Below are 22,689 nucleotides of genomic sequence, written 5' to 3'. Positions count from 1 at the left end.
TGGGTAAGATTACGAATCTACGGTTAAAGACGAAATACAAGACAGGAAGAATGAAATCCTAAATGATTCTCAACATTGTTTCGTAAAGGGTAAATCTTGCCTGACTGATCTCGTAAGTTGCTATGACGAGGTTATAAAGCAGTTGTATAAGCAACAATTTTGAAATTATATATCTGAATTTTCGTACAGATTTTGACATAATTCTTCCGACAAGTTATTGTGTAAATTAGAGCAGATCGGGATAACAACGAAGTTCGAAGTTTCGTTGATGGATTAGAGAAAGGGTGATGTGTCATGCGTGGGTATTCATCAGAGTGAAATGGAATGGTAAGTGAGGACCCTTAAGTATGAGCGAATACAAAGGAAGCTGCAAAGCTTGCCGATGACTTAAAGGTTGGGAGGGTGGTTAACGATCAGAGCCAGGCTGTGGCTCCTACAAAAGGATTTGTACCGACTGCAAATACGGGCTGAAAAATATCAGCTGAAATTTAATGATACCAAACGTAAAGTACTGCATTTCGGAAAAACCAGGAGTAGTTTTTTGAGTAGGTGGAGAGGAATTAAAGGATCTACTGGATGTGAGAGATTTCAGGATTACGGTTCTGAGAGACATGAAGTTCAACATGCAGTATAACAGGCAGCGAAAAGGTTATGTTCTGTTAATGGTTTATCGTAGAGAGAAGGTCATTATCCCCCTGTATAAGATAATACTACGAACAAACATGGAATATTACAACCAGGTCTAAAGCTGCATCCAAAGAAAGATATACAACTTCGGGAGAAGGTGCAAAGAAGAGCGACTAAATTGATGAAAGGTGTTAATCAAGAAGTATGTTTCCTATGAACAGCTTAAAAGATGTGGTCTTCAGAGCTTAGCAACTAGATACCATAGGAGGGATTTAATTGAAGCGAATGGGGGATTAGAAAAATAAATTAGAGAAGCATATTCTCACTGGTAAGTGAAACAAAAACCAAAGAATATAACTATAAAATATTAAGAAAGAAAAGTAGATAGACTACACCTCATGAAGTTTATCTTTGGATAGCGCATTGTGGAACGTCAGAAAGGATGAGCAAGACGGACAGTTTTTTTCAAAATTGAAGGAGGAATGGATAGACGTTTTGACGCTGGGAAATAATGATTAATATTATTTACTAATTCACAATAATATATTATAATTATTATAATTTTTATGGTTATTACTAGTCGAGAAAAGCTCTCTTAAAAGTTCTTCCGCTATGTCTGCGATATCGTTGATATACTAGTGTCAAAGGCAGGACAGGCAAGGTTTTAGTGGAACTTAACTACATACGAAACATATTTAGGAATACGTATCAGTGACTCAAACAGGTCAAGGGTACCCCACACACACACACACATCACTTTGTGGTAGCTACCGATCGGCAATAGAAGGATGGCTAAATCATAACCAAAAATTTATCCCTTTGTGATTCTTCGAATTTGGGGGGGGGAGAGGTCAGCTTGTAGCGGTTCCTTTCTGTACGAGTCGGCTAGCCTCCGTAGCCGAGTGGTCAGGAGCGGGAGTGCAGTAGCACACGCTCTTTGAGTAGACCGGGCTTCAAGCCCCTGACTGCTAAATACAGTCGATCTGCCAACCCGCACCGGACCAGCGTGGTAGATTATGGTCCATATCCCTCAGCATGAATTGTTGAGGAGGCTTCCATCCTGCAGTGGGTTGATAATGGCTGCAGTTTACCTTTTTTTTTTTTTTTTTTATTCGATAGTTGTTTCAACGTGATTATACGATTGGGTCGAATTAATCACTTTGCTTTCTTGTAATTATATAATTCTTACTAGACGTAAAACTTGGAGATTCTCTAAATAATGAGTTTTCTCTAAACTTTATTAAATGCAAATCTGAAGTGTCCAGGTTGAAATCTCGATCCACCTCCGCCTGAGATGGTTTACTGCATTCTCTTCCTCCCATCCTTAACGAAATTTTAACGCTGATCTTTCCAAAAGGGAGTTTCAAACTGTGTCAGAACGGCATACCGAAGAGTATCAAAATTCAATCCAGTGCAATTTCTTTAACATCTATCACTTTCTGTTTGCATTGGTTTAAAGATTAACTTATGAGAAAATGCAAATCGAATGGAATACCCACAGAAAAGTTTCAAATAATTAAAGAAGTGAAGAATGTAAATTTGTATCTGTTCTTTGTAAAACATTATGCTTCATCTCGTTCGGTCCCCTGTTTCTTTTTCCTTATCAATGGCACATCGTCGTTGAATGAGGTATTCAACGACGGTAAGACCGCAAACTGAGCATGATTAATCGCTGTCAATGCAACTCTAAACTTATTCTCCCTATAGTTCTGGAAGAAACTGTGGCAGTTTCTTCCAATTTTGATGAGAACAAAAAATCGGTTAAACAATGGGAGGATGTTATGATATATTCACAGCAGATTTATTAGCGGCAGTGACACAAACGGATACTGTCTTGGGCATCGGTACGACGTTATTGCATAAGTGCGTGTGTGTGTGTGAGAGAGAGAGAGAGAGATGAAGAAAATATGGCCTCCTCAGTGTAGATGGCGCTTTACTTGACTACAAAGCATCCAGTAATTAATGAATTCTTCACCTGGTCACTATTATGAGAACCATTCACTAAGATACGAAAAAAAAAACACTTTTATCTTCTTTGTCCTTTTCAGTTCCTATCATTCCGCTTGCAATCTAAAAATTTCTTTTTAATAAAGAAGGAATACTTTTATGTAGTAGGAGTAATAAAAATACATAGATATACAGTTCTGAATGGAGTTTCGATAAAGACAACATTACAAAAAGTTACATATCAAATAATTAAAACTGCCAGACAGAAGATAAGTACACATATTACATTATACTCACGAGCCAAATAATTTAGCATTTATGACCACCTACCTAATAGCGTGTTAGGCCACCTGTCGCGTGATAACTGCTCACATCTGGCTTGGCATCGACTCCACGAGACCACAGAAGGTGCCCTCAGATACAGTTCTAGACTAGCTGGGACAGAACGACGTCCCGGAGTTCGGTAACGGTGAGCGAGGCATTGGTGTGGACTGGCGAATTCTGCGTTCCACTTCATCCCACAAACAAACTCTTCTAATCAAATCAGATTACTGCAAGTTCCTTAAATCACTTGAGAATCGGGATCAGAAGAAGAAAAGCGGCAAACGTCCACAGGAAGTAAACAAAGCCACCCGTGTAGTGAACCACACTAATAAGTTGACTCTGTTTCACGAAAGAAATGATCATATTGTACCACACGACAGACATGACCAAGCTACTGAACCGAGAATCGCTGACCAGAGATGTGTTTCGAGAAGCAAGAGCCCCGCCCCATTTTCTCCCCCACTAGAAGGCAAACAAAGAATTCCAACAACATTAGTCAACAAGCGATTATCAAAGACTCACCCTAGTAAACAGACGCTCGCAGAGAAATATGACATCTCTGTCGCTTTGCCCAGAACCAAGATATTTGTCTCCCGGTTTGGACCCTCAACAAGCCCCGATTCCATAAAGAGAATGTTTCTTGTGGAACACAATGTCCGCATCGAAGTAAAACAGCTTAAAACTAGGCAAACTGGCTACGCCTCATTTCTAGTAAGATGTTCACCCTCTGCCTACGAAAAAGTTCTGGATCCCGACTTCTGGCCTCCAGGTATACTTATCAGACCCTTCTCTGACGAAAAAAGGCCATCCCCTCAGCAATCCCTGCTTACTCGTCCTCTACAATAGCAATCATCTATTCCAAAAAACCTCCATCCATGCCACACAATCAGGGTCTTCTCGCAAAATGTGCGCAGCATTGTTAACAAATTGGCCCCTCTGCAATCTCTCCTACTGCTCGACGAATATGATTTCATCTGTATCCAGGAAACTTGGCTTAACCATGGAAGACAACTCACCCACTTGGCCACTCCTCACCATTACAAAAATGTTTGCAACGGCAGGGACCACAAACGTGGAGGTGACGTCTCCATCATTTACAAAGACATCCATCACCTTGTGTGTGCACAACTCAGCGACTCCCCTGCATTTGAAGCCATTTCTGCAATTTTTACAGTTAAAGAAGTGAGAACTCAAGTTTTAGCGGTATATTTACCTCCTGACCATAATCCCGACACAAGGGATGAGCTAACTACCTGGATTATAACCCACCTCAAGCCTCACATGCTCACCTTTGTTTTAGGAGATTTCAACATGCCCTCCCCAAGACACGAAGCTGCTTTGAAGGACGTCGTACGCTCCTTCTCATCTCTAGGCCTTAGACTAACCCATACGCAACCTACAAGACGACATCAAAACCTAGACCTCTTCTTTCATAACCTTGACCATCTTACTCTCACAACGCCGATTTTTAAGTTTGCATCAGATCACCTCCCAATTTCCTTTGATAGTGAATGTCTATGTTCTCCCCGACAACTTGAACAACATGACCATAAAGAATCCCAACTCAAGATCTTTTCATTAAAATATATGCAACCTCAAATCATCCTACAAAGACTAAAAGCTACAGACTGGAAAAAAATTGCTGCTAGCCATCCTGATCAAACGCTTACCAATTTAGCAAACTTGTTAAAAGAAATCGCCTGTGAAGGGGCCTCCAAATCTGTACGCCTGTCTCCCAGGACCAAGAACTGGTTTACCAGCGACGCAAAACTCGCCTTCATCATGAAACAGAAACTATACAGGAAATGGCAAAAAACACTGGATCTAGCCGACTACCAACTCTATAAAAAACATCGGGCACGCTTCCTACGCATTCGGAGGAAGGCGCAGAATGACTAGATTGCACACAGAATGAAACTTGGGAAAAGAATCTTCACCAACAAGAATCAACAGTCCCCCATGTCCACTGACACCTTCCTTGCATGGGCTAACTCGCTCGCAACTAAGCCCCTATCTGCCCCAAACCCCTTTATTCGGGTTAATCCACCAGCTAACCAGACATCACTGGATAAAATAGCCATCACAAAGGAACGCCTTACTGAGGTCATCAACAGTCTTCCCAACAAGTCTACCACTGGCCCGAATGGATTCCCTATTTTCATGGTTAAACTGTGCAGTGTATATATCATTGATCTCTTGCTTGATGCATTCAATTCCGTCCTCGTAACAGGAGTTTACCCTGCTATCTGGAACACATATTATGTTTCTCCAGTTCCAAAAAAGTCTAACCCAAAATTGCCTAATGACTACAGACCAATTTCTGTAGGATGCACTTTTCTCAAAATCTTGGAAAAAGCCATACTTCCTGCTCTCATCCATCACATGTTCGGCCACAAACCTCCATACCTCCATAGTGTACTACCTGGACGTTCCACGATCACCAACCTCTTGGACACACTGTTCAGAATTGAAAGTACCTTAAGCAACAAAGAGCAACTGGATATTGTGTTTCTCGACATTAAGGCGGCCTTTGACAATCTGTCCACCCATGCATTATGTACCATACTGTGCAACTATTTCAAAATCTCTGGCAACATCTTAGTTCTCCTTAGGAAACTCCTTCAGTCCAGGATCCTATGGATCAGAAATCAAAACCATAATCACCACATTCTCTGCTCCAGAGGGCTTCCCCAAGGGGGCGTTCTCTCTGCCGCCCTCTTCGCCGCATCTTTAGAACCCTTCCTATCAAACCGTACTAATTTTACCACCTACGCAGATGATATTAAGTTCTTCGTCATCACAAAATGCCCCCAGTCTCTCCAGTCTATTACTGTGAGCTCCAACCGACAGCTACATGAACTGGAAAACTACCTTCATGCGATTGGGCTCTCCATTAATAAAGAGAAAACTGCACAACTCTCTATCACCAAGAAGAAAAATACCAACGATGTGGACATCATTATTGCGAATTCTCCAGTTAAAAAAGTCACCCAACATAAAGATTTGGGTATCATCTGGGACAAAGACCTCACCTTCTTGCCTCACTTTAATGCCACTCGAACGAAAACATATTCGGCTTTATGGGCAGTAAAACAAGAGATCTCCAACTTCCATAACCCGGACCTTATCATCAAATACATTCTTCGTTGTATTTTCCCAATTCCATTATATGCCTCGACTATATGGTCCTCAGCACCCTCATCATATCAAGCCAGGTTCCTCTCCCTGGAATTCTGGATCTTGAAATGGCTAAATAGGGTTGCCGGGCTAACACCTACATTCTCAAAATCTGTTCTGGTCACCAATCTTAATACGCTTCCTTGGAGGTATCACATCATCTCTAGGAACCTTCTTACCCTCTCTCAGCTTCTATCCGGAAAACTGAGGTCACCCGATATTTGGGATATCATCGCCAGACCGTCCGACAGGAGAAGATGCCAGTCCAACACCTCCCCATACAGATCAAAGCTGCGTAGCATGTCCTCCTTGGACAACATGTTTCCACACAACTCCTTCCAAATATTTAACAGATTAGCCATAGACGCAGAGAAACTTTGCAAGGACAGAACCTACAGATCTTCCATTCTTGCAGACATGTATGCCTTAGTCATGCTCTAGGTGGACTCTCTGTGATACCGCAATATCCACGCTTCGATGTATCCGGATGCACTTTTATTTGTTGTAACTTTATGTTTTTGTACTTGTAACTTTATGTTTTTGTATTTGTTATAACTTTATGTTTTTGTATCTTCACCAGTGGCTGTTTAAGGCCGTATATTGTATCTGGCTCTGTATGCAATGCATATGTCTGTATTTTATGTTTTTTCTCTGTATATAACTCTTGTCCTCTAGCTGCATAGCTGTAAAAGGACATTTCTTCGGAAATAAATTGATATTAATAATAATAATAATAATTCAGTAGGATTGCTATAGGAGGAATTTGGCGGCTAGAGGAGCAGACGAAATGCTCGACATGATCCTTTTTTTAAACATTCCTACACAATGTGGCCTTGTGACACGGGGCGTTGCCTTGTTAAAAGAGTCTAGTGTCATCTGGATACACGGTCACCACATAGGGCAAACTTTGGTCCGCTAAGGTAGAATTAAAAGTGAGAGTGTGTTAAATGGGGATGAGGGTACCCAGTGATGTCCATGAAAACATTCCCCAAACCCTGATACCACCGCCGCCAGCCTATTTTCGTCCAACCGTGCAGTCTGGTTGCAGCTGTTCGCTTGCCCGCCGTCAAATATACACCTGTCCATCGGCATGGCGGAGCTGGAACCTTGATTCATTAGAGCAAGTGACTTTTCCAGACGTCCAATGTCCAGGAAAGGTGCTCTCATGTCCAGAGGTATCGATGACGGTTGGTTAACGTGGAGACAGGAACAGGTCGCCTACTCCGTAGGCCTATCCTCAAGGGCGTCCGTTGAATGGTGTGCTTGGAAACGTTTCTTTGAGCCCCCTGGTTGCAGACCGCTGTTAACTGAGGGATCTTGAGCCGTGTATTGTAAGTGGTCTACCCCGTCCGAAAACGTTGGGCCGTTGTTGTCCCTCTTCGGACCATTCCTGCAATACCTTCAGTACGGCGGCCCTCGAAAAGCCGACAATGCTGGCAGTTGCTGATATGCTGGCCCAGCCTTCTAGCACCACAAATCATTCCCCGTTAAAGCTCTGCCAGGTCCTTTCCTTTCCCACTACAAAGGTTTCGTACTGACGAATTGACAGGCAGTACCTGTGCCTGTCGGTATTGCAGTGCTTGGTGACGTTACTCCTAGGTGCTGTGGAATGCATCTACCCGTGGAAACAGGAATAGTCATAATGTTTTGGCTCATGAATGGAATGTACAAATTTGTATATGGCATTATACTACGGTATATACCTTGATTATTGTCCCATTTTTTTACATCTTCTGAGCTGAACAAACCTAAGTTATTGGAGTTGATAAGCACAAACGTTTCTTTTGAACCAGAAGAAAGGTTTGTGCTTATACATTCAAATAACTGTGGTTCTGTAGGTTGCCTGTTGATTACGGACCAAGTAATTTATAACTGACTATTGTCTTACATTATTGCAACTATAAGAATTTATAACTGGCTATTGTCTTAAAATATTGCAACTATAAGAATTTATAACTACTATTTTCAAATACTGATCTGGCCTTCTAAGATTAGATTCCTTGTTTCCTCAGTGATGGTTGTAATCAATAATGCGAGCACTTTTCCGGCAATGTTTATCTTACAAGGTGTTCAAGGCACACGAAAAAATCTAGAAATTAGTATAAGGAATAGAGATACCACTGGATTAAATAGGATATATAATTAGCTTCTGTGTTAAATAAATATTACAGATGGGCAGTTTCCTATAGTCTGTGAAATTATTTACGTCCTGAGCGTTTATTCGAAACGTCTACTTAGCATTACAATTTGTTTGGATTTTAGCTGGAGATGAAACATATCAAGATCTACCGTAATAAAACTTATAAACAAAAATAAAATATTATTGTCTTTGTTGTTTATTTATAAGCATGTCTTCTGAGACCTTCTTAAACTAATGGACCAAAGAAATCTTATTTTTCGATGCTTTCAGCGATCTCCGGTAAAAGAAATGCTGCCCAAATAAGCTCTACAGCGGAATCATTACGCATGAGTACGCGTGAATGTGCTGACATCTACGGGGAGACTGGTAAGTTTATTACAAAAGCAAATTTACGAAAAATATCTTGTGTTGGTTAACTCGGTGGTTAAAATATTCTTCCAAAGTCAGAAATTAGTTCTGATTTAGCCCAGGCTGAGAAAATTATTGGTTTTAATAAGATGTTATGCTATTTATAATCCATTCACTTACCGTTTCTTCAATAAGAATGCTAGACACCCTCCACTTCTTTCATCACACAATTCTAGAGCGCCTACTATTTATGGGCAGCTCTTGAATTATTCAAATGTACAGTTTACTGAAATGATTCAAAGTCTGCGATCGTGTATCTGTTTTGATATTTACTGCAAGGCAGTGTAGAAAGTAAAATAATACTGCAAATTTGAAATATTTTTACCAATAAAAAAACTCCACCGTTTAAGATCTAACTTCACAATTCATCACAGAACATTCCATTCAACAGTTATCCGAAGGTCTGATTCAACTCAACACGAACCAACAGCATTTTTCTTATACTTTCACTAAATAACTTCCTGTTTGGTGAGGCTGAACGATTCAGATTAGACAATGAACATTAGTATAAGAAAGTGATTCGCACTTTTATCACATTCCAGCGCTACATCTACTTAGGAAAAAAATATAATAAAGTTATTACTAAATAAGCAACGTACAAAAGAAAACAAACTTCTTCGAGTTCAATATTGGATTCTTAAGCACATTTTTTGCAAAGTATAATTGAAAAAAAAAAAAAAAGATGCGTAGAAATTCTACTAATTCTGGTTCTTTCACAACTAACCGACAACTAATACGGTTCAAAAACACATCTTCAACGTTAAACCAAGAAATACTGATTTCCGATAATAGTCTGAAATATTTTTAATTGCCAAATTAAACAACATATTCAATAAGACTTGGAAAGCAACTCTTTGCACGATTGGGGAAAAATTCAATCTACTCACATTGTGGATCATGCGACAGCGATTCGCGAATTAACCCAGCCTCTCATGTTGTTTCAGTGTGATATGTACTAAATAAATACAATCAATAAAATAAATTTATAAATTTACTTTTTCCGCTAGGTGGCATATATTTGGTGCGAATCCTCCTGATTGCGCATTGTTAGAGATCATTCAAAAGAAAGATAACTGAAAAAAAATGAGCGTGAATTATTTCTATTTCTGTTATTTCTTTCCTTTTTTCTGAACCACCCTGTGAATAATAACCGCATCTTTAATCATGTCTCTAAATGGCGCGCTTCGTCAAATTTCCATAAGAAGTATCTGAATAGGGTTAGAAAAAAGACAATAGAAAAGCTGAACAGAAAAATGAAGACTCTATAGGACAGTAGAAGCCCACTTGAGTTATTTTCAAGTAAGAGAGATTCGAATTCAGTAGTCAATATTAGAGATAGAGTTCTCAAAGCACAGAAGTTAAACATTTTAACGCATAGATTTTAAACTTTAGCATTTCGCTGAGAAATTTCCCACTTATTGATTACAGAACAGCTACAGAAAAAGAGGTTAACAAGGGAATGGAGGAACAAGATAATGGCGCACAACTTAAATAAATATAACATAATTTAGTATTTAAACTTTACTTAACAGGGAAAGAACAGAGGACGTTAAAAAATTAAAAGAAGATAACGCCATTAAGATAATAAGAGCACAGTCATATTAAAAAAAAAACAGATTATATTTCCAAAGTAACGGACCATATTAGATAAACGGGGAACATACAGAAAAATTAAGAAATTCCCAACTATAAAGCTAGAGAAAGGCAAATCTTGAAAACCACGAAAACATTACTAGCAAAAAACATCATCAAAAAAAGAACATACTATTTAATTAGGCACAAAAATACCGAATCTCCATTCTGTTTGATAGCATTAAATTCACAGAGTAATCCCATAAGGCCAATAATAAGTAAGTTTATCCCAGCACAGAATTTAGCCAAATGGCTGATGAAATCTTTATCACCGTTGAAGGAGAACATTAGCATTAGCATTAGTAGAGGCATACGATGCAAGAAAGCAAGCTTATGCAGCATCAGCCAAAAAAAACATTCTCCCATTTCACTCCTACATTCGTTCCAAATGCCTGTCCAGCTCAGCCTTATATTTATTTAGGTTATCAACTTCCACAACAAAGGATGAAAGTCTGTTCCACCAATAAACTACCCCGCTGGCTAAAAGCAAATTTCCGCACATCTATTCTACAACTGTCTTTCCTCAATTTGAAACTGTGCACCCCTCAGGTTCTTAATCTGAGCAAGAGGAAGAATCCCATCAGCATTCAGCTTGCTCAACCCATTCAAGGCCTTATACACCTCAATCAGATCACCTCGCAGGTGCCTACTCTCCAAGCGCTGCAATTTGCAGGACTTAAGCCTTTCTTGGTAAGAGCACCCATTTGTTCCCCTCACCAATCTTGTTGCCCTTCTTTCTACTCGTTCTAGCAACTCTATATCCTTCCTAAAATGAGGCCTCCAAACCTGTACACAGTAATCTAGGTGTGGCCTGACCATTGCCTTGTATAACAGGATAATAACCTTCCTGTCCCTGCTAGCAAAATTCCTATATATCATTAACCTGCCCTGGTTAATGTCCGTCTGCACTGCTCAGCGAACTTCATATTTGACTTCACAATTACCTCCAGGACTTTTTCACTTTCCACTTCCCTGAATGTAGTACCACACAGTTGGTACGTTTCTCTTTGGTTATTGCTACCCATATGCAGTACTTTGCAATTGTCAATGTTAAACTTCAGTTGCAACTTCTCAGCCCATTTTCCCAACTTATCTAGATCCAGTTGGAGTAGCATACTGTCTTTACTGTCGTTAACAACGCTGCCAACCTTTGTAATCATCAACAAACTTGGACATTAAACCTGATATACTTTCATCAATATCATTGATAAAATACAAAACAACAATGGGACCAACACCGAACCCTGGGGAACTCCACTAATAACATTTGTCCAAGAAGAGCAGTGTCCATTGATTACCACTCTCTGTCATCTCCCACTCAACCATCCCTTTATCCATTGTAGCAACTTACGCTTAATGCTATACCTCTCCAATTTGTACAGCATTTGCAACAGTATCAAAAGCTTTCCTGAAATCCAAGTATATGAAATCAAAATTATATTTGGCATTCAGTTCTGTTGTGACCACATCATAGTATCCTATCAAATTGGTCAGACAAGACCTCCCTTTAACAAACCCATGCTGTGTCTTAACTATTACTGCAGTCTTCTCTAGATGGTCCTGCAATGCTTCTTTAACCAGCAATTCCATTATTTTCGCAGGAACACAAGTTAAACTAACATTATTATTATTATTATTTTAGGGTTGCCCGTAATTAAATATATTAACCCGTATTTGTGTCTGTAAATTGCGTATGTTCTATGGTCGATTTGCCTGTTTTGCTGGACGAAAAAACCCCAGTTACTGGGGAGAAAAACCTTGCTATCTACGCCTGAGACCGACTAACTCAACCACGGAGTGAAAAAAGCCCATTAAAGTTCCTCGCGTCATCGACGAGATTCGAACCCAGGCCTTTTTCACCCGGTGTGGGGAGGACGGTGACGATACCACTGTGCTACCCGCGCAGACAAGTTAACTAACAGGTCTATAGTTACTTGTGTCACCCTTTCAACCTCCTTTGTGAATTGGTGATACATTTGCACACCTTCCTTTGCTGCCTCTTTTAATATAACTGGATAGATCTCGTCCACCCCAGGTGCCTTTTTTATGTTTAACTTCAACAATTTTTCCTCCACTTTGCTCTCAGTTATTAAGTCCATGGGGACCTCCGCTGAGTCCAAGGAAGCTCTCATAATTATGGCTAAGGGTTTGCTTACTTCCTTTGCTGCCTCTTTTAATATAACTGGATAGATCTCGTCCACTCCAGATGCCTTTTTTATGTTTAACTTCAACAATTTCTCCTCCACTTTGCTCTCAGTTATTACAAAATCACTTAGCTTCCTGTTATAGTTTGATAAACGTCTGGCACTCCCCTCATTGAATAACTCCTCATGTGTGAATGTAGATGCAAAATACTCATTCAGTTTATCAGCTACCTGAGCATAATCATCAATAGGCAACCCATCTGTGTTAATTGGTCCAATCCGATTCATCCCTTTCCTTCTAGAGTTTACATAAGTAAAATATTCTTTGCTGTTTTTCTTTGCAACCTTTGTCAAAGATTTCTCGTAATCTGCCTTCGCCTGCCTAACCTCCTTTGTGACTTGATTACAGACTAGTTTATATCTGCCATAGGCTTCTTTGTTTCTTCTGTGTTACCTGATACTTTATATGAATAACAAAAATTTTTCTTCTCTGCCACGAGCCTCATTAATTCATCCGACATCTATTTAGGTCTAAACCTTGAACAGTATTTCTTATTTGGAATGAAAAGCCTAGTAGCCTCTAAAATTAAGTCCCTGAAGACATATTCACTAATTCCGAGGAATTCATCAAAGTAGTAGTAGTAATTAAATAGGAACGCATAAAAACTGGGGGCATTCTATCAAGTCTCAGTATTAGGGTCCCTGTAGATTAAGTTGCTAACATCATAAAAAGAAAAATCACTGGTTGGGAAGAAAGTGCCACAAAATAAAAAAAAAAAAAATAGAAAAGATATAACAGAACCCTTATACATTTCATGATAATAGGTTTTTTTTTAAGTTCGAAGACAAAATATACATACAAAAGACAGACCTCAGTACGGGGAATCTATTATCCCGATTACTGCGGATCTGTTCAGGGAGAACTTAGAGGAGCAGCCATCCCTATGGATCTGTTTCGTGGATGATGCGTTCATAATTTGGGAACATGGACAGGAAGAATTACATAAATTCAGACCATCTAAACGGCATTCATCAGACCATTAAGTTTAAATTTGAGATTGTGATCAATAATAGCTTGCCTTTCTTGGACATACTAGTGACTAAAGAGAAAGACTAGGTTATGTTCACAAGAGTACAGAAACCCGACGAATTCGGGCCGATACATAAACATTGCGTGTAATCACTTGCACAAAACTAAAAAAGTTATTTTCAAAAATGTCAAACACTTTAACGAATAGATGTAAAATTTGAGATAAGGATAAAAAATCGCGGAGGAAATAAGCACTGTTAAAGAATTATTATTAAATAATGCGTACCTAATTAATTTAATCAACAAGACCATAGAAAAATATTCGAACACAAACAATAACACGACGTGCAATATAGATTACAAAGCAGTGGTAGTAATTCCGCACATAAAAGGTATTGGCGATAAAACAAAAAGAATCTATAAAAATTACGGGCTTTAAGCCGATTAATAAGATGGGAAACTGGGGGAGGGTTTGGTTCAAAGATCCAACAACAGAGCATAACAGAAAGTGTATATAATATACAAAAATTTGGTTCAAAGATCCAACAACAGAGCATAACAGAAAGTGTATATAATATACAAAAATATGTGTAAATGTGGAAAAGTATACATAGACGATACCGGAAGAAGACATGAAATGCGCATAGATGATCACAACAAACACGTAACCAAAGGGAACATGGCGGGATTGGACGCGTTGGAATGCATTCATGCATACAGTGACAGGAACTTTGCCGTTGCGGGGAGGGAGAAGAGACTTTTAAAAAAGAAAGAAGCCTTATATTAAGAAATTTAGCCATGTGGCTTTAAACAGAAACAAATGGAAATATATAGAAATTATGGAAAGGGACTTTCAACAATAAATCCCAGGTGATCACATCTGGTGAGTATGGGCTTGGCAAACCCAGGGTCCTGAGCTGGATATCATCATTCTTTTCTTTCATTCTCTCATTCCTTCATCCTTCATTCATTCATTCATTCTCTCTCTCTCTCTCTCTCTCTCTCTCTCTCTCTCTCTCTCTCTCTCTCTCTCTCTCTCTCTCTCTCTCTCAGGGTAACTCGGGAATTTTTTTTTTTTTTGGCTGGTGCAGCATAAGCCTCAGGCTTCCTTGCACCATATGGCTAATAATAATAATAAAATTAAGTAGGGACTAAACGGAGAGCATGGCTAGGGGTGCTGTGGAACGCGAGGCTGCGAAAACTCTAGTGAGTCTAGACACTGGACTGGAGATGCTTCTTAAGAAATAACGTCAGTTTGAGAAAGACAAATTTTTAACCTTTGTTTTGACTCATTGTGCACGTGAACAAGGACCTGGTAAAGGGCTTGTAACGCGATGCTCTTTTATGGGAAATTATTTATCATGGTGTATAAAGAGTTTGAATATTTTATTTCTTGATGAACCACAGCTTTAATTCTGTAACTACTGGAGGGTGCTATAGCAAGTTAGAGACTACCATAAGAGCTGATCAGTGTGTCTGGCTTTGTACAGTGGCGCTTTATACCTTCATGGGGCCCCAAGGCAAAATGAAATTTGGGGACCCCATTTAAAGAAAAAACTAATAAAAAAACATTTTCAATTTCATTTTATTCTGACAACAAAACAAACAAATTAGATAACATAAGAAAAATATCTAACCCAGAAGAATAATTCAAAAATAACACACACACTTAATATAATAAGTATTTTTACACTACTTTATTTGGACTTTTCGTGCGTTTTGGGCTGAGAAATTATATATCAGTTCATTATAATCAATCCTGTTTATAATATCATTCTCAATACAAATCATTGCCAAATTACTTAATTTTTCTTGTCCAAGTAAATTTCTTATATAATTCTTAACTCTTTTAAGTACAGAGAACGATCGTTCTGCTGATGCGTTCGAAACAGGAATTGACAAAAATATTTTTTAAATTATTCTTATTATTATATTATTTATCCCTGCCTGGGGGTTCCACCTCATGACGGGTATTGCTACCAAGTACACAGAGTGGTTGTTGCTGTTATGCCTGGTGTTACTGTTAGTCGAGGAACTCTCTGGCTATCCTACAGGTGTTCAGGATTGCGACTTTCTGGAGTTCCTTGTAGGTGTTCGCTGGGGGAACTATTGCTGCTAGGCTGTTATGTAGGGTCTTTGGCACCATACCTGTGGTTGACACGATGATCGGGATGGTCGATACTTGTTCCATATGCCACATCTCTTTGATCTCCTGTCTTAGGTTCGTGTACTTCCTGATTTTTTCCCCATGGGTTTTCTGCAGGTTGCTAGTGTTGTGTACCGCTGTGTCAATCAGATAGGTAGTCTTTTCCTTCTTGTCCACAATGGTTATGTCCGGTCTGTTGTGCGGGATTGTCCTATCCGTTATTATGGCGCGATCCCAGTACAGCTTGTTGGTTGGGGTCTCTAGTACTGCCTGTGGTTCGTGCTTGTAATATGGTACACTTTCCTTGGTCAACTGGTATTTCCTCGCTAGCTTCTGATGTATTATTCTTGCTATCTGGTCGTGTCTATGAGTGTACTCAGTCTGGGTGATCACCTTGCATCCCGCGGTGATGTGTTGGATCATTTCTGAGGCCAGGTGGCATCGTCGACATGAATCATCGGACACTCCGGGCTCCTTGGCAATGTATTTTCTATAATTTCTGGTGTTGATTACCTGGTCTTGGATGGCAAGCTTCAGTCTCGGGGAAGAGCGTCCCGCTCGTGAGCCATGCATTGGAAGCAGTTTTATCTATGTGATCGTGATGGAGGTCACTGTAGTGACTATCATGGAGTGTCTTCTCTGCCCATCTTTCTAGCTTCGTTTGTACCTCCTGGTTGAGGGGAGGACTCCTCGCTTAGGTTGAGTGGGGTATACCGCGTGTCTATCTTCCTTATGGCCTGGTGGAGTGCTGCTGTGTGTTTCTGGAAGTAATCCTTCAGGTTAACTATCGCTGTCTTCTGTTGCTCAATGAGGTCTATCAGGCCCCGTCCTCCTTCTCTGGCAATTGTCAGTCTCCTCTCCACGGCAGATCTCGGGTGGTGTTGACGGCTCTTGGTCATCATGTCCTTGTCTTTCTCCTGATATCCTCTAGCTCGGTGTTAGTCTAATCTATGACTCCGAAGGTGTATATTAGCAATGGGACTGCATAGGTGTTTATGGCTTTAACTGTGTTTCCTCCATTCAGCTTTGCTTTCAGCAGGTTTCTGAGTCTCTAATGGTATTTTTTGGTCAGGCAGGCCTTAATTTCCTTGTGCTGTAACTGCTGAGCCTTCATCATCCCCAAGTATTTGTAGGCCTCTCCCTCTGCCATGGCTTCGATCTCTTTACCAGTCTGCAGCTGGTAGTTTCGGTTGACTACTTTTCCCTGGTGCAATCCGTGGGTCTTTCATTTCTCTAGACCAGATTCCATCCTAATATAACTGCTGAATTTTTCGGAGATCTGGAGTAGTTGCTGGAGGTGCTTCTCGGTTCCCGCGTAGAGCTTGATGTCATCCATGTACATCAGGTGGGTGAGAGTGTACAGGTTCTTCCTTCTTTCTTTGAGGTTATATCCGTACTTGCTGCTGTTGCATGGTGAATAGCGGGTTAAGTGCTAGACAGAACCCCAATGGGCTCAGATCATCTACCTGAAAGGTTCCTCTCCTGATGGGGATTGGCCTGGTTGTGATGTTTTCGACTTTATTATTATTATTATTATTATTATTATTATTAGCCATATAGTGCAAGGAAGCCTGAGGCTTATGCTGCGCCAGCTAAAAAAAAAAAATTCCGAGTTACCCTGAGAGAGAGAGAGAAGTAGAAGGGAATCACCAAGAAAGAGAAGAATAATGATATCGAGCTCAGAACCCTGTGTGTGCCAAGCCCATACTCACCAGATGTGAGCTCCCTGGGTTTATGTTCACATTAGGAAAAGTTGATACTAGTCCTCCTTGAATTGCTTTGTACATTAAAGAGGGTGAATTTAAGCGAAATGTATAAAATGCGTTAATTCATCTTTAATCTAAAATATTCTCTAAAATATTAGTAAAAAAAGAGCAATGAGAGATTTTGGTGCCCCCTCTGATCGGGGTCTAGGCGGATCTTTTGTGCCTATAGGATAACGCGCCACTGGCTTTGTATACACGTTTCGTACGTAAACACAGTTCAGCTCTTATCGTTAAGTCCTGTTCAACCTTCGTGTTGGCATTTTTTTTATTGCGCACAGTAAAATCCTGTGGAAAGTTTTGTGAACCGGTGAAGGCCATTTTCCCCTAAATTTTCTGCTGAATGCGGAATCTTTAAAAATCATTTGGATATCAAGAAAATACTTATGCCCTCTTCCATGGTCACTGTACGGTATATCTTTATTATATGCTTTGCCTTGTTATTGATCTTCGTTTTGTTGATGTCAAAACTTTGTTGTTGCTGTGTACTGTGTCTTTAAATTGCATGTATTTTAATGATTAGTTTACCTGCTTTGTTGGATGAAAAACCCAGGTCTCCAGAGTGAAAACCTGAGAAATCCTCGACCAGAACTGACTAACTTGTCCATTTTATGGAAAAGGCCTATAAAAGTTTCTCCAGCTTTGACGGCTTGAACCCAAGTCTTTTACAGCCTACGTGATACGGCAGTGATCGCTTCTACTGTGCTACCCGCGTGGGTTCAATATTGTTTTTAAGAACATTTTCTATTTGATAAATATTCTTAAAAACGAAGGTGATTGCTGTCCTTTCACACTATGTAGATATAGCTTGGATTGAGTTCCAACTTGACTAGGCCAAGTCTAGTTGTCTTTGGGAGGGTTGCATGGTGTTTGTCCTCAGAATTCTGATTTTTCATCCTTCAAAACATATTGAAGGATGAAAAATCAGAATGCTACAAATTCTGAATTCCCTGTATATACTGTGGTAAACTTCCACAAAATACATAGAGTTTACAGTTTACAGACACTATATATTCGCACCTCATTGCCTTAAATGTAGTAGTAGTAGTAGTAGTAGTGGTAGTGGCATGTGATGCAAGAAAGCAAGTGTATGAGCTTATGCAGCATCAGCCAAAAAAAAAAAAAAAAAAATCACACCATTCCCTCCAAATGCCTGTCCAGTTCCTCCTTAAATTTATTCAACCTATCAACTTCCACAACGACAAATGGAAGTTTGTTCCAGCAATTAACCACCCGCTGGCTAAATGCAAATTTCCGCACATCTATTCTACATCTGTCCTTTCTTAATTTGAATTTATGCCCCCTTAGGTTCGTAATCTGAACAAGTGGAAGGATCCCATCAGAATTCAGCGTGCTCAACCCATTCAAGGCCTTATACACCTCAATCACATCACCGCGCAGGTGCCTAGTCTCCAGCCACTGCAATTTGCAGAACTTAAGCCTCTCTTGGTAAGAGGATCCCTTCATTCCTCTCACCAATCTTGTTGCCCTTCTCTGTACACGCTCAAGTAAATCTACATCCTTCCTAAAATGAGGCCTCCAGACCTGTACGCAGTACTCAAGGCGTGGCCTGACCATTGCCTTATACAGAGGGACAATCACCTCCTTCTCCCTGCTAGCAAAATTCCTATATATCATTGACAAAACCCCATGACCTGCCCTGGCAGACTGTCTGCATTGCTCAGAAAACTTCATATCTGACTGCACAATTACTCACAGATCTTTTTCATTTTCTACCACCTTAAGTGCAGTACCACACAGTTGGTACGTTTCTCTGGGGTTACTTCTACCCATATGCAGTACTTTGTATTTATCAAGGTTAAACTTCAGTTGCCACTTCTTAACCCATCTGCCCAAATTATCTAGATCCTGTTGCAGTAGCACACTGCCATTACTGTCATTAACAACCCTGCCAACCTTTGTATCATCTGCAAACTTCGATATTAAACCTGATATACCTTCATCAATATCATTGATAAATACACAAAACAACAGTGGACCCAACACCGAACCCTGTGGGACTCCACTAATAACATTAGTGCACGAAGAGCAGCACCCTTTGATTACCACCCTCTGTCTTCTCCCACTTAACCATCCTTTTATCCATTGTAGCAACTTACCCTTAATACCATTGTGCTCCAATCTGTACAATAGTCTTCCATGCGCAACAGTGTCAAAAGCTTTCCTGAAATCCAAATATATGATATCAAAATTATTTTTTGCATCCAGTTCCTTTGTAACCATATCATAATATCCTATCAAATTTGTCAGACAAGACTTTCCCTTAACAAACCCATGCTGTGTTTGAATTATTGCTGCAGTCTTGTCTAGATGATCCTGCAATGCATCTTTAACCAGTTACTCCATTATTTTACCCGGAACAGAAGTTAAACTAACTGGTCTGTAATTACTCGTGTCACCCTTCGATCCCCCTTTGTGAATTGGGGATACATTTGCACAACTCCAGTCCGTGGGAATCTTCCCTGAGTCCAATGATGCTCTCATAATTATGGCTAAGGTTTTGCTTAGTTGCTTTGCCGTCTCCTTTAATATAACTGGATAGATCCCATCCACCCCAGGTTCTTTTCTTATGTTTAACTTCAACAATTTCTCCTCCGTTTTGCTCTCTGTGCTAATTCCAAACAACGAACTTCGGTAATGCTCTGTGACTCGAAAAGCATTCTGTTCCATGCTTCAAACTGTGGTCATCTCCAAATTTAAGAATTCCCACTTAGAAAAAATCCTTTTAATTCAAGAACCAGCTGGTTCTTGGAAAATCTACTAATGGAAAATCTACTAATTATTCTGCTATTCGAAAAGCTATATTCAGTAGTTTCTACTGAATATAGCCTTTCAAATAGCAGAATAATTAGTAGATTTTCTATGTAAGTGACTTGCTCGTAGAGGAGAACAAAAGAGGCTACGACTTTTCTCGTGCATATATATGAATAACATCTCTAGTGATGCTCTAAACACAGTTTGAAAATCTACAGCCTATCACATTTGGGAAAACAATTCAGACAAGCTATTTATACCATATTTAGTTAGAAATCGTGCAATGAACAATGTAGTTTTACTTAGTCTCCCCTTTTTTTTCTGTTGCAGTAGGATGTTGATTATCCAAGTTAATTGAAGTGAGACTAGTTTAATTCGAATAATCAATTTGTTGGGAAACAGAGCGAATAGCTTTGACTTCCAAACTGAGCAAATCAATCAGTTTGGAAGGGAGACTTCTCACGAAAACTAACTTCTCAAGAGAACAAGATTTATCGTCTTACTAAAGCGTTTCTAGCAAACAGAACCTGAATTCAGAATCAACACTTTCCATAAATACATAACGGCAGAAACTGAAAACACAACTTACTGTACAGTGATTCAAAAATAGTTACGCCAATGCTTTAAAATGGAATAAACACACTTTTTTACACTTGGGTTTTGCCATATGATATTGCCAAACACAAATAAATTTAGCTTTCACATTAGCTGCTGGCTTATATTTCATGCAAAAATCTTATTGTTAAAATATTTTAATTGATTAATATAAAATGATATATGCAGCGTGCATATAGGTGGACCTGTCTGCTAGCTGCTTGACCGATTCCGATGGATTACACACATATATTATACATGTATATCTGTATAAATACAATTGACATCAAATAAATCTGCATTATGCAGACTTCATAAATTCACAGACGAGATGTTACAGGACGTTATGAGAATGCATTCACTCGCCTAATTTTTATATCATATCTCCACCTTAAAAAATACTCTCCCTTACGACTTAATAAAGCCATCGATTCCCACTGCTTGAAGCATGTCTGCAATTATTTTTTTCGTAATAAGTCAAGCACCAGTATCTGCAACGATTTTTACTTGATCTAAAAGACATCTTTAAATAGCTTTCCTCTGAGGTTCAATTTCGTTTTTGGAAATAAAAAGTTGCACAGAAAAATTCCAAGGAGTAAGTGAGATGGGAGGGCAAAATCATTTGACTTTCTCAAACAGTGCACATTAACATTCGTGCTTTTCATAAAGTGCTTCTCCAAAGGTGATTCGTAACATGTTTTACGTTCCCACAGCTTTACTAAGTCTGAAAAAAACTCAGACTTTACTAAGTCTGCATAAAACTTTATGAAGACATTTTGTTTGGATTTAATTAATTATAAAAATCACAAAGTACGTCGCATGTATACGTTTTCATTAAACGGCTTCGTATCCATGACTAACGCAACACAAAATGGTGTAAGCGAGAATATGTACTGCGAAAGTATAGAGTATACCACTGTGTATTTTTATAGCTGAGTATACCTTAACATACCCAGCTATAAAAATTAGAACTAACTAGAGGGAACGTTCTTATGAAATCATTCTCATAACTTTTGGATAGTGCCACGTACTGTGTAACTCACTCTTATTTTAAATAAAAAATAAATTTTCTGTTTATACTCCGAGACGACTATACAGTAAGAGGAGTTCACAAGACAGAAAGAATGGAACAAACAGCACCGTATTCAGCAATCACGGACTTGAAACCAGGTCACTCAAGGCACGTGTACTTATGCATTCTCGCGCCTCACCACTGGACTACGGTGGTCATATGGCGAAATTGGATAAGATTAATTTATGCCCCTTCCAATTCTAATTAGGTGATTTTGAGTCGAAATGCAAAAAAGCCTGTGCAAAGATAATGGTGTCGTCAATTCTGAACAGTATTAAAACATCATGGTGGTATTTACTTAAAACGTACTCTATGTTATGTACAAAAAATTACTGTCACCTGTTTTTTTTTTTTTTTCTATTTTACATAATGAAATCAGCAATAGTTAAGAATTAATTACAGTGATTTATTTTCCATTTGCCCAATTTTCAGCAAAAACTAAGTGCGCAACTTTAAATTCCCATTGCTCTGTAACGCTTGAGAATAGAATATATGTCCATACTAACATTTTCAACTTGAATTACAAGTATCTAATTAAAAACTTGCTGATGTCCATTAATTAACAGGTCGACAAGTCAGAACTACAGGTTTTACATTTATATGCAGACATATTACATATAATACATAAATTAATACTTCATTTCCAAAATTGAGTTAATAATTGTTCTAAAGCTTGTCAGTGCATTAAACATTTTGTCTAAAGATACATTACAGGACCTGCTTCCATTTTTATAGCACAAGAAAAAAATATAAAGTCTAACCGAAAGGCAGGCTATCACCACATGCACTGCTAATAAGCAACGCTTCTCTATAAAGAGAAGTATAATGCTGCTTATAATCATATTCGGACGGCTATCTTACAACTTTCTTACGGCCAGTTTATATAACTTTTAACCTTTAGTTGTTGTGC

At 39.1% G+C, this 22,689-nt stretch overlaps 1 protein-coding gene across 1 annotated transcript in view; it reads left to right on the top strand.

The window, feature by feature from the left end:
* LOC150087050 (uncharacterized) overlaps window positions 1-22,689 on the top strand; it is a 498,158-nt gene that overhangs the window by 306,818 nt on the left and 168,651 nt on the right. The gene's annotated exons all lie outside the window — the stretch shown is intronic.

The sequence above is a fragment of the Mastigoproctus giganteus genome, chromosome 4 (genome assembly GCF_048544385.1).
Source record: "Mastigoproctus giganteus isolate SK-2022 chromosome 4, ASM4854438v1, whole genome shotgun sequence".
In the NCBI taxonomy this organism is placed as follows: Eukaryota; Metazoa; Arthropoda; class Arachnida; order Uropygi; family Thelyphonidae; genus Mastigoproctus; species Mastigoproctus giganteus.
This window is presented reverse-complemented; position numbering and strand designations above follow the sequence as displayed.